The sequence below is a fragment of the Octopus bimaculoides genome, chromosome 25, assembly GCF_046866305.1.
Source record: "Octopus bimaculoides isolate indiv1 chromosome 25, ASM4686630v1, whole genome shotgun sequence".
In the NCBI taxonomy this organism is placed as follows: Eukaryota; Metazoa; Mollusca; class Cephalopoda; order Octopoda; family Octopodidae; genus Octopus; species Octopus bimaculoides.
In genome coordinates, this window is record NC_142952.1 from 26,579,786 (window position 1) to 26,589,785 (window position 10,000).

General features: G+C 38.3%; 1 pseudogene across 1 annotated transcript in view; it reads right to left on the bottom strand.

The window, feature by feature from the left end:
• LOC149131139 (uncharacterized) overlaps nt 1–4,570 on the bottom strand; it is a 5,781-nt pseudogene extending 1,211 nt beyond the window's left edge. Inside the window, exons 1-2 of the transcript XR_016238319.1 lie at nt 4,433–4,570; nt 1,771–1,979 (exon numbers count right to left, since the gene is read on the bottom strand). The product of XR_016238319.1 is annotated as an uncharacterized LOC149131139 (transcript). The remainder of the gene's footprint in view (nt 1–1,770; nt 1,980–4,432) is intronic.
• Between the last annotated feature and the right edge of the window lie 5,430 nt (nt 4,571–10,000).

Below are 10,000 nucleotides of genomic sequence, written 5' to 3' on the forward strand. Positions count from 1 at the left end.
ACAAGCTGGGGCAGCCTACAATTGCTATTTGTTAGTTCACAATAAATATGTATATACACACACACAGCTAACTATATATAAATACACATGGACAGATATATGTCGTTGTTATTATGCACAAGGGTTGTAAGTCCAAAAAGTTGCTTTTTTTTTTTCAGAAAATGGAAAACTAGTTTCACCATTCCATAGCAAAACCGTTGTACTACACTTTGACATCTTGGCATCTGAAGATACCATAGATTGACCAAAAGGACCTGGCTGTTGCAAGCAAAAATAAATATTGAAAAAATGTATTTGGCCAAATTTGGACATACAACAGTTTAACATATCATCATCATCACCGTCGTTTAATGTCCGCTTTCCATGTTGGCATGGGTTGGATGGTCTGACTGAGGACTGGCGAGCCAGAAGGCTGCACCAGGCTCCAATCTGATCTAGCAAATTTCTACAGCTGGATGCCCTTCCTAATGCCAAGCACTCTGAGAGTGGCAACAACCATGCTCGAATGTTGCTTTTCACGTGCCAGTAGGATGACGCTGACATAGTGGTTAAGAGCACGGGCTACTAACCCCAAGATTCCGAGTTCGATTCCAGGTAGTGACCTAAATAATAATAATAATCACATCGAAAAATACCTTAGGAATGAGAACCCAGGTTCGAAATTTCCCCAAGACACCTGATGAAGGCTGGAGGGTATATCAGCCGAAACGTTGTGTTAACAACAAACAAGATGAGGTCAAATGTAAATCATCATCATCATCATCGTCATTTTACGTCCACTTTCCATGCTAGCATGGGTTGGACGATTTGACTGAGGACTGGTGAAACTAGATGGCTACACCAGGCTCCAATCTGATTTGGCAAAATTTCTACAGCTGGATGCCCTTCCTAACGTCAACCACTCAGAGAGTGTAGTGGGTGCTTTTACGTGCCATCGGCATGAAGGCCAGTCAGGCGGTACTGGCAACGGCTACGCTCAAAATGGTGTATTTTATGTGCCACCTGCACAAGAGCCAGTCCAGGGGCACTGGCAACGATCTCGCTCGAAATTTCTTACACATGCTGCAGAACAGTTTATCCTTTGTTTTCTACATACACCCATCAATTTCAATCTCAACAGAAAAACAAATTTTGGTCTTTCTGGCTACACATACCAAAACTGTCTTAAAAGGGTTAATGTCTACTTTGGCATGGTTTCTATGACTGGATACATTCACAAGTGCCTGCCAGTTCACAGTGTATACTGGGTGCTCTTTTACAAGGCACCAGCATTAGTGAGGTTACAGCTTGTACAGGTATGAACCCTGAGAGAGGCAGCTTTAGCTAGATGAATGTTTAAAGTATGAGAGAAAGGGCCAGATCAAAATAGGTTTACTTGCTATAGAGGGACCGCATGGCTACTCGTATTTTAGAAGAGAGGATGTGGGGTGATCGGTATGAAGCAAGGAAGAGATAAAATAGTGGGGATGACCTTCAAAGTACAAGGTGAATAAAAGTGAGTGAGAAGAGAACAGAGTGGGAGGGGTGAGTTTGTAGAGTAAATGGAAGAATGAGAGGTTGGGAATGGATGAGGAAGTAAATATGAGTGAAGAACAAGTGTTGAATGGAAAAAAAGTAATGGAGGGAAGAGTAGGTGATAACTGTAAAGACTGGATAGGTTTAGGACTGGATGTAGTGAATGGTGGGAGGATGACCATAGATAATGGTGGGAGGGTTGAAGGGTACCGAAATGATAATGATGATACAGTAGAGAGAGAGAGTTCAATGTACCTGTTTTATTTTGCCTGCACATTCTTTGAAGTCTTCAAACTCCATGCTGCATTCTTTGTTCAAATGGAAGCGGCCGTAACCGACTCGTGAGACACACCTGTAGAAATCCAGCTCAAGTTCACCACACTGTGTAAACTGGTGAGTGAACCAATGCTCTGACATTTTCGTTAGCGGATTGTAGAATAGTGGTGCTGAAGTCATCTTTTACTCTGCAAAAAAATTGTTGGTAGGAACTATATAATTCTTCAAAATGGTAAACAATTTTCGAAATCAGATTAACATTTCTTGGACGATTAACCCTTCAGCATTTAAACCGGCCATATCCAGCCAAAATATTCTCCGTTTTTTTGTTCAAACTGATAATGAGTGAGATGTTGTCATTTGCCCCCCACCCCCCATTGGGTGGGTAGTAACTTAGAACAGGAGAGACAAGGACTGTGATGACCTGTCCAACCCATACCAGCATGGAAAACCTATCTAAAATGTTGATGATGATGATGGCATTTGCACTGTGTTTTCATCAGGTCAATCTCTGATTGTCAGTAGGTGTCTTATTTCTGATTAAATACATGCATGTGTCAATGGCCCAGTTGATAAGAGTGTTACTAACCTTATGTCAGAACTACAGATCCCCAGTTCAAATCCAGTGTGGTACTATATATATAATTCAGTTTTTTGGGATTAATAGATATGCAGGTATTCTATTTCAGATAATACAAAAAAATAATGAGTATTTCTGAAGGTAAACTCGGAGTATATATTTGCACATCATGAAATAATACTTTAAAGCAGGGGTTTTCAAACTGTGGTCCATGGACCACAGGGGGTCTGTAAGGACAAGACAGGGGGTCCGTGGACAGCAAATACTCTTTATGGGCAATTTGATTTTATATATGTTTTTTAATTGAAATATTTTAATTGACAATAAACTTATTTGTTAAATACTGTTAAATAAATAAATGTAAAAATATATGTTACTTTAAGCAAATATTTAGGTATAAATTTCATAAGTGTTTATATGGGGGTCCCTAAGGTAAAGCCTGAAATATAAAGGGGTCCGCAAGTCAAAAAATTTGAAAACACCTGCTTTAAAGGAAATAACCAGTATACCAGTAGGGTATAAAATATACTTCCTTAATTAACTCCTACTTAAGTTAAAATTTAAATTATTAATTATGAAGGAACTACACATTTCAGTAATGGAAGATTAAGTTATATATATATATCCAGGAATAAGATACATTCATTAGCTCATTCATTATAATGTTCAATGGGAATCCGAAAATATTTATTATGAAGAAAAAAAACCCCCAAAATCTTAAGTTTGCTTAATGATACACTGAAGATAATGCTGAATAGCTAGGAAAATAAAGCTGGGACCTCACTGTGGTTGTTATAGTCCTAACTATTCAGCTGTTGTATCCTCCGACCTTCTTCAGGTGTCTGTCATATACGGTAATGTTTTCCAAACTTCAAACCAAACTTTTTATTAAATCCATGAGTGGAGATCACCCTCATTCCATTATCCATATAAGAATGCATGCATTTGAATGTCTAACATGTGTCTTCAATGCTTTAATTCTTTTAGTTTCAACACAAGGTCTTAGATAAATCACAAAAAAAAAACAAAAAAAAAACACGCACACACATACATATATATATATATATAACCTGTACTTAATAATTTATAATTTAAACAGGAACACATATGTTTCTATCCTATACACAAAATACGAGGAAGGCGAATTTAACTATGTAAACAATACACAAGTAAATAATTTGTACAGGTTAAAACGTACGCAAACCAGTGGTGAGGAAGACATATAGATACTCAAGTAAATCACTAAGATATTTTAAAGACGGATCATTAAAAAAATATTGCAAAATAAGAGATAAAAATTCGGTGAGGTAGGTAACTCGAAAAAGTAACAAACAATTAAGTAAGTTTAATATATTTACTGTAGGGAACTATACATATATATATATATATATATATATATATATATATATATATATATATATATATATATATATATATATATATATATATATATATATATATATATATATATATATATATATATATATATACGTTGTCTGAACAGGTGCACTGTATACCAGGCGTCAGGTGTCTATGTGATCGCAGAGTAACGTGAGATTGTTTTGCTCAAGAACACAACGCACCACTCGCACTAGGAATTGAAATCACGACCGCTAGATCTTGAGTGCAACACCCTAACCACTAAGCCTCGTCTTATATACATATATATATATATCAGAGATGTTTTTGTCGTGATTTGATCGAGGAACTTGTGTTGAAACTAAAATAATTAACGCGTGGGACACACGTTAGACGTTCAAATGCATGAGTTCTTATACAAAATGCATACACGCAATGTATGTATATATAAAGGTAGACTGACATGTAAATTATTCTTAAAATCTTTAGCGTGAGAAGCACTGAAAAGTTAAATATTAATTAGAAAGAGAGATTCGGAGGAGACTGGTTTCTAGGTAAGTGTTAATATTTACTACGTTGGTCTATAAAAAGTCTCACTAAAAATATGCGGCATTCAAGAAAAAAAATACTATTTAATTCGTCTAATATTATATTGTCAAAGCAAAAATTCTGCTTGATATAAAAGAAAAACACATTTCTCACCCTTTGGTAGATTTTCAAGGACTTCCAGAACAAAGAATCAACCTTCCACAACAACACCGGATATAACCACTTAATGTAATTTTCTCCCTTAAAAGAGTTAGAATTCAAGGGACGTAACTTTACGAATGTATATGAGAGTGATTTCCCTTGACACAGAAGTTTCCATTTTTCTACATAAAAGCACAATTTATCGTATATTTATTATTCTTTAATTCTTTTACTTGTTTCAATCATTTGACTGCTGCCATGCTGGAGCACCGCCTTTAGTCGAGCGAACAGACCCCATAATTCATTCTTTGTAAGCCTAGTACTTATTCTATAAGTCTGTTTTGCCGAACCGCTAAGTTACGGGGACGTAAACACACCAGCATCGGTGGTCATGCGATGTTGGGGGGACAAAGCACACATACGCAAATACACACACACACACGCGCACGCACCCACACGCGCACGCACCCACACGCATACACACACATACGACAGGCTTCTTTCTGTTTCGTATTTCTTTATTGCCCACATAAACATATCTAAAGATAGAGGGGACAAATAATGACAGACAAAGGGATTAAATCGATTACATCGACCTCAGCGTGTAACTGGTACTTAATTTATCGACCCCGAAAGGATGAAAGGCAAAGTCGACCTCGGCAGAATTTGAACTCAGAACGTAACGGCAGACGAAATACCACTAAGCATTTCGCCCGACGTGCTAACGTTTCTGCCAGCTCACCACCTTTCAGTTCTCTCAGGCTTCTTTCAGTTTCTGTCTACCAAATCCACTCGCAAGGCTTTGGTCGGCTTGAGGCTATACTAGAAGACATTTGCCCAAGGTGCCACGCAGTGGGACTAAACCCAGAACCATGTGGTTGGTAAGCAAGCTACTTACCACATAGTCACATTATTTAATATTAAAAGAAAAAAGTAATTTGTTTCAGTGACTAGACTGCGGCAATACTGGAGCAGCGCCTTGAAAAGTTTTAGTCGAATGAATCGACCCATGTGCGTATTTAAATTTTTTAAAGCACTTGTACGTATTCTATCGGTGGCTTATGCCGAAGAGCTAAGTTGCGGGAACGTATACAGAAACCGGTGGTCAAGCGGTGGTGAGGGAAAGCACACACACAAAGAGAAGACGACCCTATTCAGTCATGAATGACCATGGGATTGAACCTTGAAAGTTCCCCTTCGCCGTACGAGCCCGGGTAAGTTTGTTTATGGAAGACCAGCAGTCGCCCATGCATCCCAAAATCCCTACTCCATGCCACCAATGTTATCCAAGGAAAAGACAAAAGCCGATACAGCTTGGTACCAGTGGCTCATTTCTGCAGCCGAATGAAGTGGAGCAACGCGAAATAAAGTGTCGCGCTGAAGAACACAACACACAGCCCGGTCCGGGAATCGAATTCACTACCTCATGACGCCCTAACCACTGGGCCATGTGCCTTCACCATACATACATACATGTCGAGTTAGAATAGATGCAGCTGATGAATAATTCCAAGTGGCTTTCTGTTTTCCTATGTGTTCGTTCCGTTGTCTGTAGTTCATTGTTCTAACGTCCTGTGCCCTGATATGCATCTATATACACATGTAGATGAAAGTATATACATATATGTGTGTATACATGCATATATATTTTTTGTATTATATATATATATATATATATATATATATATATATATATATATACACGCACATATATATATATATATGTATATACACATATGTTACTATAAGAAAAGGAGAGAGAAAGTATTGCGGATACTTATTCGATTTCTATCACAATATGACCACAGTAAATAGTTTAATGCAAATAAAATTTAAATAAACATACATTAACGTGAAACAAAATACAAAATGTATAAGCAGTGCCTACAAATGTTTCGAATCTGCTCATTATGTAAACAATGCTTCGGAATATTCGAACCATATTAATCGTTTTAGATGTAAAAAATAACACCAAAGTGTCCAGGTATGGTGCAGGAGTGGCTGTGTGCTAGGTAGCTTGCTTACCAACCACATAGTTTCGGGTTCATTCCCACTGCGTGGAACCTTGGGCAATTGTCTTCTACTATCGTCTCGGGCTGACCAAAGCCTTGTGAGTGGATTTGGTACATGGAAATTGAAAGAAGCCCGTCGTATATATGTATATATATATATATATATATATATATATATATATATATATATATATATATATATATATATATATATATGTGTGTGTGTGTGTGTGTGTGTGTGTGTGTGTGTGTGTGTGTGTGTGTGTGCGTATATGTTTGCGTGTCTGTGTTTGTCCCCCCAACATCGCTTGACAACTGATGCTGGTGTGTTTACGTCCCCATAACTTAGCAGTTCGGCAAAAGACACCGATAGAATAAGTACTAGGCTTACAAAGAACAAGTCCTGGGGTCGATTTTCTCGACTAAAGGTGGTGCTCCAGCATGGATGCAGTCAAATGACTGAAACAAATAAAAGAGTAAATAGAGTAAAGAGTATCATCAGGGCTATATTATTCAAAAAGCTAATGCTTACATATTTTCTCACAGGAATACGAGTTTGTGGTAAAGAGCTTCCTAGAGAAGATGGGTGAGCACTACATATTCATATGTTGAGTATCTACATAGTGTAAGCATTAGTTTGTTAGAAAAGTAAGAGGGGACGCCGAATGAGTAATATTGGGAGGTATTAGCTAATCAAAGCTTTCTAAAAACCTATTAAGGATTTAAAAGACGATTATGTGTTTAGATAGACAGTATACAACCATTTAAGAGAATATATAGACGTTTAAGGGTTGTAAGAGATATAATGTAATAAGGGTGAGATATTGTGAATACGTTAAGTACAAAGATTGAATAAAAGAGAAAGAAAAAAAAAAAAGAAATAGGGAAAGATGTGAAAGAAAATTTTAAAAATTGATAATGTAGAGAGAAATGAATTTGCTGGGGGAAGAAATAACAAAATAAGATTTTATTTAAATCAATAAAAAGTGTATTTGTAGATTTTGGTATTTTTAAAGTTATGGCTAAGAAAGAATAAGCTATATTTTATACTTAGGTAACTATGGGGCAAGAAATAGATTAATCGTTTACTAATAAAAATTCGTATATCTTTACGTGTTAAGATCAATTAATAGTGGAGTGTATACGTGTGAAATAAAATTTAAAAGTACTGCATTATCGTTCAGTTATGAAGAAAATTTTCATTAATTATTCTAAAGAAAGATTGATGCTGTTTGTAGCATTTAAAATACACAAACAGATATGTTCGATTATTCAGAAAAAAACTATTAGGTTGATAAAAAAAATTATATTACACTTACTTCTATGAGGAATTTGAGGACTTGTGCAAAAGAAATGAACATATAAGGTGTATATTTATTTAAAAAATGAAGGAACGCTACTTATTCCAAATAATTATTATAATTAGGAACGACGGGTTATCCCCCTTTGTCTATGGAAAATAATTTGGATTACTTCGACATAACCATGGGCTCGACAGATTTGGCGCAAGTCACCGATATTGTAGGAATATATTTGCTAAATAAGTTTAATAATGGAATCCCGGAAATAGGTGGGGGGGGGTGCTTTATCGAGACGATGCATTATTTATTATCAAAACTACCAATAATAGAAAACTAGTAAAAATGGACCAAAAACTAAGATTGTGGAGTTAACCCTTGGTTGTCACCACTCTCAGGTCTGCTCTGGCCCGGAGTAGTAGGACCCGTTATGGCTATTTATGGGTTAAATAATTACCTTACTTGAGTGGCGCCGATGAGGTATTATCAGCCATTGGAAAGAACCATGGAGAGTGTACTTAACAACACTAGGATTAAAGCCCCTAACTACACTGTCAAGGAGCAGCCTGGTCGTTATGACTGTGCTGGTTTAGAACAACGGGGGAGATGGGGGACCAGCTGTCTTTGAGACAAATATGAAGAACATATTTTCGTCCTGCAGAAGAACCACAAAAATTGGCACTCTGAATGTGGGGACTGTTCGGACGCTGGAGAAGAGAGAGGAGTTGGGTCATCTGTTTGAGGAGAGAAGTATGGAGATACTTGTGATCCAAGAACACAGGATCCTACACGATGAGCCCATGAAGAGAGTGATGATTGGAAAGAGGAGCCAGCTCATCACCACATCAACTGTGAGGAACACGGCTGGTGCTGCAGCAGGAGGAGTGGATTTTGTGTTCAGTGCAAGAGCCAATCTGTTAGTGAGGGAAACCATATCAGTCTCCCCGCGAGTGTTGAGGGTGCCTTTCAATGGAAACCTAAGGCTGACAACCACCTCAGCCTATAGTCCAACCGAGGAAGACAGTGATGCGAGTGCGGAGGAGTTTTAGTGGGAAGTATGTAGAACTGCCAACATCACACCGACTCATAATATCCTGCTTGTTCTGGATGACCTCAATGCACATCTGAGTATGGAGAATGGTGAAGATCCTTGCTGGTACTTCCATAACAACACCAACCGAAATGGGAGACTACTAAGGGACATCCTGCTGGAGGCGAACTTGATGGCAACCAACCCAAAGTTTAGGAAGAATCTGGGGAAAATGCGGACCTATATTTCTGATACGCATCTGTCCAAATCCCAGACTGAGTTCATTCTGGTGAGGAAGTAGTGGCGGATTAGTGTTCTGAACACAGAACCATATAACTATTTCTGTACACTGGGCAGTGACCACCGGCTTGTTATGAGTAAGGTCTGAGTGAGCTTAAGAAAGAGTAAAGTTCGACCCCGGAAAACAATCTACGACTGAAGAGATTTCAAGGAAGATGATAAGCTACAGGAGAGCTACACAGTAGAAGTGAGGAATAGGTTAAGTGCTCTGTGTGGAGAGGCAGAGGAGAGAGAGAAAGAGAGAGAGAGAGAGAGAGAGAGAGAGAGAGAGAGAGATTGGAGGGACTAAGGAGAGATTTACAAGGAAGCACGGATACTTCATTAAAGCAGTGGCAGAAGCAAGTGAGGTCCTGGTGCCGAGGAGAGAGAAGAAGAGGAGGAACGTCAGCTCTGAAGACCCCAAAGTGTGTACAGCTAGAGAACACCCGAAAGCTGCCAAGGACCTATTCCCTGTTGATCCTATGGAGGAGAAGAAGGAGAATATGGAGGCGATAGAGGAAGAACTCTGTATCGCTAACATTGAGGCCAGAGAGGAGGCACTGATGGAGAAGATCAGAAGTGTAGAAAGACCGGTTGATGGGTCTTGGTGTAAAGAGAGCTGGACGATCATCAACGAGATTGCTGGGAGGAAGAGAGGGAGTTTGAGTTAGATCCAGAGAACAGGGCCCGAGGATAGGAAGAGTAAATGGCTGGACCATTTTAAGACCTTACTAGGAGAGACATCTTCCACAACTCAGAACACTGGGGAGATCAGGCAGTTGTTTGAGGAGCTGGATATTGAGACAGGACCCTTCGCCAAAGAGGAGCTTCAAAGAGCCAAGAAGTAGTCTACATTATAACTTTCCATTGACATTTCAAATTTATTTTATTCATATCTTAACAATATGATTGATATAAGTTGATTATGTTGAAACCGATAAAACAAAAAAATATTGGTGGA